We start from the raw sequence: 8,634 nt of genomic DNA, 5'->3' as shown, positions 1-8,634 counted from the left end.
ATGATAGTCCACCTAAACCTTGTTGTTTAGTCGTTTAGTCGTGTCCGACTCTTCGTGACCCCATGGACCATAGCACGCCAGGCACTCCTGTCTTGCACTGCCTCCCGTAGTTTGGTCAAACTCATGTTCGTAGCTTCGAGAACACTGTCCAACCATCTTGTCCTCTGTCGTCCCCTTCTCCTAGTGCCCTCAATCTTTCCCAACATCAGGGTCTTTTCCAAGGATTCTTCTCTTCTCATGAGGTGGCCAAAGTATTGGAGCCTCAGCTTCACGATCTGTCCTTCCAGGGAGCACTCAGGGCTGATTTCCTTAAGAATGGATAGGTTTGATCTTCTAGCAGTCCATGGGACTCTCAAGAGTCTCCTCCAGCACCATAATTCAAAAGCATCAATTCTTCGGCGATCAGCCTTCTTTATGGTCCAGCTCTCACTTCCATACATCACTACTGGGAAAACCATAGCTTTAACTATACGGACCTTTGTCGGCAAGGTGATGTCTCTGCTTTTTAAGATGCTGTCTAGGTTTGTCATTGCTTTTCTCCCAAGAAGCAGGCGTCGTTTAATTTCGTGACTGCTGTCACCATCTGCAGTGATCAAGGAGCCCAAGAAAGTAAAATCTCTCACTGCCTCCATTTCTTCCCCTTCTATTTGCCAGGAGGTGATGGGACCAGTGGCCATGATCTTGGTTTTTTTGATGTTGAGCTTCAGACCATATTTTGCGCTCTCCTCTTTCACCCTCATTAAAAGGTTCTTTAATTCCTCCTCACTTTCTGCCATCAAGGTTGTGTCATCTGCATATCTGAGGTTGTTGATATTTCTTCCGGCAATCTTAATTCCTGCTTGGGATTCATCTAGTCCAGCCTTTCGCATGATGAATTCTGCATATAAGTTAAATAAGCAGGGAGACAATATACAACCTTGTCGTACTCCTTTCCCAATTTTGAACCAATCAGTTGTTCCATATCCAGTTCTAACTGTAGCTTCTTGTCCCACATAGAGATTTCTCAGGAGACAGATGAGGTGATCAGGCACTCCCATTTCTTTAAGAACTTGCCATAGCTTGCTGTGGTCGACACAGTCAAAGGCTTTTGCATAGTCAATGAAGCAGAAGTAGACGTTTTTCTGGAACTCTCTAGCTTTCTCCATAATCCAGCGCATGTTTGCTATTTGGTCTCTGGTTCCTCTGCCCTTTCGAAATCCAGCTTGCACTTCTGGGAGTTCTCGGTCCACATACTGCCTAAGCCTGCCTTGTAGAATTTTAAGCATAACCTTGCTAGCGTGTGAAATGAGGGCAATTGTGCGGTAGTTGGAGCATTCTTTGGCACTGCCCTTCTTTGGAATTGGGATGTAGACTGATCTTCTCCAATCCTCTGGCCATTGCTGAGTTTTCCAAACTTGCTGGCATATTGGGTGTAGCACCTTAACAGCATCATCTTTTAAAATTTTAAATAGTTCAGCTGGAATATCATCACTTCCACTGGCCTTGTTATTAGCAGTGCTTTCTAAGGCCCATTTGACTTCACTCTCCAAGATGTCTGGCTCAAGGTCAGCAACCACACTACCTGGGGTGTACGAGACCTCCATATCTTTCTGGTATAATTCCTCTGTGTATTCTTGCCACCTCTTCTTGATGTCTTCTGCTTCTGTTAGGTCCTTACCACCTAAACCTAGGAATGTGCAATCAGATCAAGAGCATGCATTGTCTAGAACTACTAGATCAGTGGTTCCCAACCTTTTTTGGCCATGCCCCACCTAAGCATCATAGCCATGCCCCATGACATACAATTATTATCATTCAAAAAGTAATCTCCTATTCACATGGGGGAAGCCTAAAAGGCCATTAACTATTAATAATTCATTCTCGAATTGCCCCCCTGTGGGTTGTGTGCCCCACATTGGGAACCACTGTTGGGCATCTGCACCAACCGAGTGTCTGCAGCGGCAGGGACAATGAAATAACAAACTTGCCCGCAATATCTTTGCTTGCTTTTTATTTTTGAATATATACAATACACATTCTCAAAATCAATGCCTTCCAACTGTTGATATCCTCTTGCCACTAACCTAGTTTTATATCTCATTATTTTATTTTTATCATTAAGTTTTACTTTGAACACCCATCTTGAATCTATGACTCATATCAGGTGTTTGCTTCACAAAATTCCAGGTGTTATTTTGATTTAGAGATGCAAACTCAGAGTCTATCGCTCCTTTCCAAAGCTGAGCTTGTGACTTTGGCATAGTTTGTATCTCTTTAAAACTTTTTGCTTCAAAATTAGCTTGGTTACAATATACATTGCTTGTAACTTCCCCTTGTATTTCCTCAGCAACTGTAGCAACATTTCTACGTCTAAACAACTGCTCCTTTCGTTTCTGCTTCTATAGCTGTTGTTCGTTGAAGTAACACTGTGGCTGTCCAGTTATCCTATTGGAGCGTCTAAGCTCCTGTAAACTTTCACTGTCAGCTTTTAAATTTCCATCTGAAATTTTTGAAATACTGCTAGTATTTTTGAAGTACTGCTAGCTTTGGACTTAACGTATGGTCTGAGTAGTCCATTGCCTCCTGCTCCTCTTTAAACTCATAGCCCCCAATCTCTGACTGCTCACTATCAGAATCGGTATCAGATGGCTGCTTGTTAGCATCAGCTGTACTCTCTGGGGATACTTCATTTAGACCAGGCATCCCCAAATTTCGGCCCTCCAGATGTTTTGGACTACAGTTCCCATCTTCCCTGACCGCTGGTCATGTTAGCTGGGGATCATGGGAGTTGTAGGCCAAAACATCTGGAGGGCTGCAGTTTGGGGGTGCCTGATTTAGACCATCAATATCTTGAAACTCAGCTACACCATCCCAGTGTACTGATGGCATAATGCTATGGGTAAGGTGAAACTTTCTTGTGTCTGGTAGGTAAATGTGATAATTCCCTTGTTGATACCCCACAAGTTTACCTGGGATACCTCTTTCCTGCAGCTTTCCTTTAGCTGGGTCATAACATCATAACATCACTGCCCCAAACGCAAAAATATTTTAGACGGGGACGTTTTCCAAAAAGCATTTCATAAGGTGTTACTGTTAATGCAGAATGATAAGAACGATTTTTCACATGGGTATAACAGTTAACACTCAGCCCAGAAACTATCAGGAAGTTGAGCATCATGGAGCATTCTTTTTATCCCAGATTGTAGGTTCTTGTTAACAACCTCAGCAATCCCATTCTACCAGGGACTCCTGGGTGATGACACTTGGTGCACTGTCCCCTGCACATTTAGGAACTCTTCAAAATCCTGAGACATAAATTCACCTCCAAGGTCAGAGTATAGATTTCGTATATTTTTACCAGAATGAGTCTTAACCCAATTACAAAACCTTTATACATTTCTGGTGCTTGAGACTACTTGGAGATCACATATGTCCAAACATATCTGGTTTTCTGGTCCACAAGTGTTAGCCAGAAACGGGACCCTCCAAGTGCTGCATCAATAGGAGTATAGCATCTAGATCAAGGGAAGTAATAGTACCACTGTATTCTGCTCTGGTCAGTACTGTGTCCAGTTCTGGGCACCACAGTTCAAGAAGAATACTGACAAGCTGGAACGTGTCCAGAGGAGGGCAACCAAAATGGTCAAAGGCCTGGAAACGATGCCTTATGAGGAACGGCTTAGGGAGCTGGGTATGTTTAGCCTGGAGAAGAGAAGGTTAAGGGGTGATATGATAGCCATGTTCAAATATATAAAAGGATGTCATATAGAGGAGGGAGAAAGGTTGTTTTCCGCTGCTCCAGAGAAGTGGACACGGAACAATGGATTCAAACTACAAGAAAGAAGATTCCACCTAAATATTAGGAAGAACTTCCTGACAGTAAGAGCTGTTCGGCAGTGGAATTTGCTACCAAAGAGTGTGGTGGACTCTCCTTCTCTGGAGGTCTTTAAGCAGAGGCTTGACAGGCATATGTTAAGAATGCTTTGCTGGCATTTCCTGCTTGGCAGGGGGTTGGACTGGATGGCCCTTGTGGTCTCTTCCAACTCTATGATTCTGTGATTCTAAGTGATTATGGCAGTGGTCCTACTAGATCACAGTGAACCCTTTCAAAAGGCTCTGCTACTTCTCTCATAGTGCTTTTGCCCTTTCATGCTACCTTAATTTTATGTTTACAGCATGACAGGCATTTCATGTAAAATTTACACTGTTTAATTTCTAGACCACGCACCATATCCCGTGTTTTCAAAATATCTGCAAAGTTTTTATGGCAAAGCTTGCCATGAGCTTCATGTAAACAGATTTTATGTGGCTGGCAATTTGCAAACCCAGTCTCAAATCTTCCATTCTTGGGCAAGGTGATTGAGCGAGTGGTTGCTGAACAACTCCAGGCACGCCTGGAAGAAGCGGACCATTTGGATCCCTTCCAGTCAGGATTCAGGCCTCATCATGGGTATGAAACTGCCTTGGTCGCACTGGTTGATGATCTCCGGCAGGCTAGGGACAAAGGTAAGAGCTGTTTCCTTGTTCTGCTGGATCTCTCAGCGGCTTTTGACACCATCGACCATAACATCCTTCTGGACCGTCTAGAGGGATTGGGAGCTGGGGGCACTGTCATACAGTGGTTCCGCTCCTTCCTCCTGGGCCATGTTCAGAAAGTGGTGGGGGGGATGAGTGCTCAGATCCCTGGGCTCTCACTTGTGGGGTGCCTCAGCGTTCTGTCCTCTCCCCCATGCTTTTGAACATCTATATGCAGCTGCTGGGAGAGATCATCAGGGGGTTTGGTCTGGTCTGGTCATCAGTATGTGGATGATACCCAGCTCTACCTGTCTTTCAAATCAGAACCAGTGAAGGTGGTGAAGGTCCTGTGTGAGTGTCTGGAGGCGGTTGGAGGTTGGATGGCGGCTAACAGATTGAGGTTGAATCCTGACAAGACAGAAATACTGTTTGCGGGGGACACGAGGCGGGCAGGTGTGGGGGACTCCCTGGTCCTGAATGGGGTAACTGTGCCCCTGAAGGACCAGGTGCACAGCCTGGGAGTCCTTTTGGATTCACAGCTGTCCATGGATAATAATATAATAATAATAATTTATTATTTATACCCCGCCCATCTGGCCGGGTCTCCCCAGCCACTCTGGGCGGCTTCCAACAGAAAAATAAAACACAATAATCTATTAAACATTAAAGGCCTCCCTGAGCAGGGCTGCCTTCAGATGTCTTCTAAAAGTCTGGTAGTTGTTTTCCTTTTTGACATCTGTTGGGAGGGCGTTCCACAGGGCAGGCGCCACCACCGAGAAGGCCCTCTGCCTAGTTCCCTGCAACTTGACTTCTCGCAACGAGGGAACCGCCAGAAGGCCCTCGGTGCTGGACCTCAGTGTCCGGGCAGAATGATGGAGTTGGAGACGCTCCTTCAGGTATACTGGACCGAGGCCGTTTAGGGCTTTAAAGGTCAGCACCAACACTTTGAATTGTGCTCGGAAACGTACTGGGAGCCAATGTAGATCTTTCAAGACTGGTGTTATGTGGTCTCGGCGGCCGCTCCCAGTCACCAGTCTAGCTGCCGCATTCTGGATTAGTTGTAGTTTCCGAGTCACCTTCAAAGGTAGCCCCACGTAGAGCGCATTGCAGTAGTCCAAGCGGGAGATAACTAGAGCATGCACCACTCTGGCGAGACAGTCTGGAGGCAGGTAGGGTCTCAGCCTGCGTACCAGATGGAGCTGATAGACAGCTGCCCTGGACACAGAATTGACCTGCGCCTCCATGGACAGCTGTGAGTCCAAAATTACTCCCAGGCTGCGCACCTGGTCTTTCAGAAGCACAGTTACCCCATTCAGAACCAGGGAATCCTCCACACCTGCCCGCCTCCTGTCCCCCACAAACAGTACTTCTGCCTTGTCAGGATTCAACCTCAATCTGTTAGCCGCCAACCATCCTCCAAACACCTCCAGGCACTCACACAGGACCTTCACTGCCTTCACTGGTTCTGATTTGAAAGAGAGGTAGAGCTGGGTATCATCCGCATACTGATGAACACCCAGCCCAAACCCCCTGATGATCTCTCCCAGCGGCTGCATGTAGATGTTAAAAAGCATGGGGGAGAGGACAGAACCCTGAGGTACCCCGCAAGTGAGAGCCCAGGGGTCTGAACACTCATCCCCCACCACCACTTTCTGAACACGGCCCAGGAGGAAGGAGCGGAACCACTGTATGACAGTGCCCCCAGCTCCCAAGCCCTCTAGATGGTCCAGAAGGATGTTATGGTCGATGGTGTCAAAAGCCGCTGAGATATCCAGCAGGACTAGGAAACAGCTCTCACCTTTGTCTCTAGCCCGCCAGAGATCATCCACCAGTGCAACCAGGGCCGTTTCAGTCCCATGATGAGGCCTGAATCCTGACTGGAAGGGATCCCAATGGTCTGCTTCTCCCAGGCGTGCCTGGAGTTGTTCAGCAACCACTCGCTCAATCACCTTGCCCAGGAATGGAGGCGCAGGTTAATTCTGTGTCCAGGGCAGCTGTTTATCAGCTTCATCTCGCCAGAGTGGTGCATGCTCTAGTTATCTCTCGCTTGGACTACTGCAATGCGCTCTATGTGGGGCTACCTTTGAAGGTGACCGGAAACTACAATTAATCCAGAATGCGGCAGCTAGACTGGTGACTGGGAGCAGCAGCCGAGACCACATAACACCAGTCTTGAAAGACCTGCATTGGCTCCCAGTATGTTTCCGAGCACAATTCAAAGTGTCGGTGCTGACCTTTAAAGCCCTAAACAGCCTTGGTCCAGCATACCTGAAGGAGCGTCTCCACCTCCATCGTTCTGCCCGGACACTGAGGTCCAGTGCCGAGGGCCTTCTGAAGGTTCCCTCGCTGTGAGAAGTCAAGTTACAGGGAACCAGGCAGAGGGCCTTCTCGGTAGTGGCGGCCGCCCTGTGGAATGCCCTCCCACCAGATGTCAAAAAGAAAAACAACTACCAGACTTTTAGAGGACATCTGAAGGCAGCCCTGTTTAGGGAAGCTTTTAATCTTTAAGAAATTAGTGCATTTTAATATTTCTGTTGGAAGCCACCCAGAGTGGCTGGGGAAACCCAGCCAGATGGGCGGGGTATAAATAATAAATTTTATTATCATTATTATTATCATTATTATGTTCAATTGCTGAGGCAGAGGACGTTGCCACCACCAAAGACAAGGCGTTGGTGGCGTGAGTGGTGGCGGGGTGGGTGTCCTTTCCGGAAAGGGGGGCTTTGGGAGAGGATGGGTCCGGCCCCCCACAAGGTCTGAGGGACAATGGCTCGCCCCCCTTCTGAAAAACTTTGCTGACCCCTGGCATAGACATTGCACTAGAAGAGTTCTGAAGAACATTAAATCTTATTCATTGGTTTGTTGCTAGATTGGCTAGTCCTGAATACATAGCCCACAACTGTCTCTATTTACTCTCCTGCAATACCAATCAGGGATTAGCTTGGAGCTATTGCATTCTCCAGAGATTTTATTAGCTGGTTCTAATAAAGCTATTATACAACTTGGTTTTGTACTGAGTTTTCATCTCTCAACTGAACCAGCACAGGCTGCTTGCTACCTGTTTTCTGAGCTTGTCTTTGGCTAAGTCAAAAACCAGCTTTGTCTGTTCTGCTAGGGAGTGGCTGTGGTCAATCAGAGACAACAGGGTTCACACAGAAAACAGATAGCTTGTGGTCTGCCAGTTTGCCTTCCCACCCCCCAAAATGGCCCAAAATACCCCTCACCTTGCCTTGAGAAAACTGCAGGCTGCATTGTTTTAAATGTTGCTGGCTATTAGATATAAGAGTTAATAGTTTCAGTTGGGTTTAATTTAGCCTTTGCTTGGCTCCATGTCTGAAATGGAATGATTTATGTACATTAAGACTCCTCAGAACTGTTTTAAAAGTATAATAATTCAAAAACAACATTCAAGGACAGTGTACTGGTGGTTAACAGTAGAAAGTGGGGCAAAGACAGAATGGAACAACAGAGTTCAGGAAACAGTCAAAAGGATGGCTACCTTTGTGGGGGTGAGAAAGTAGTATATGAAGTTGCGTGTGTAAGAGAGAGAGACAGGGATGTCGCAAGAGAGTGAACAATGATGCAGGGGTGAGTAAAATCTACTTCCTTAAATCAGTGGAGATCTGATTTAGCAAGCTTGATGTTAGCTTAGTGACCTTTTTTATAGTGACTTACCATTGAAACTCTTTAATTGGAAGGCCTGTAAATATTTTAAGATGTGAAAGAGCCATAAGATCCAGGGCAGCACACAGATACGACATTTAAAAGCAAAAACAAAGTAAAAACGTTTTAAAACAAAACAATCCGAGAATATTTACAATTATAAACACCTGAAAGCAGTTAACAGTTATAAAAATGGTCTTCCATCCAATGATATTGGGGTTGCCAGGCACAGTATTCTCCAGCCACCAAATGCCTGGGTGAAGAGGAATGCTTTCAACTTCCTCCTGAAAGTTAATATTAACAACAGAGACAAACATAACATACTAGCAGGTGGGTTCAACCCAGTCAGCCAGCACAACCCCAGCCATACCTACTCAAGCAAGTCCTATTGAATTCAGTGGGACTTATTCCCAGCTGTGTGGTGTTAGGATTGCAATCTTAAGGAAACTGAACTTCAGTACCATTGGAATCAAAGGG

Source organism: Zootoca vivipara, chromosome 4 (genome assembly GCF_963506605.1).
Source record: "Zootoca vivipara chromosome 4, rZooViv1.1, whole genome shotgun sequence".
Taxonomy (NCBI): Eukaryota; Metazoa; Chordata; class Lepidosauria; order Squamata; family Lacertidae; genus Zootoca; species Zootoca vivipara.
This window is presented reverse-complemented; position numbering follows the sequence as displayed.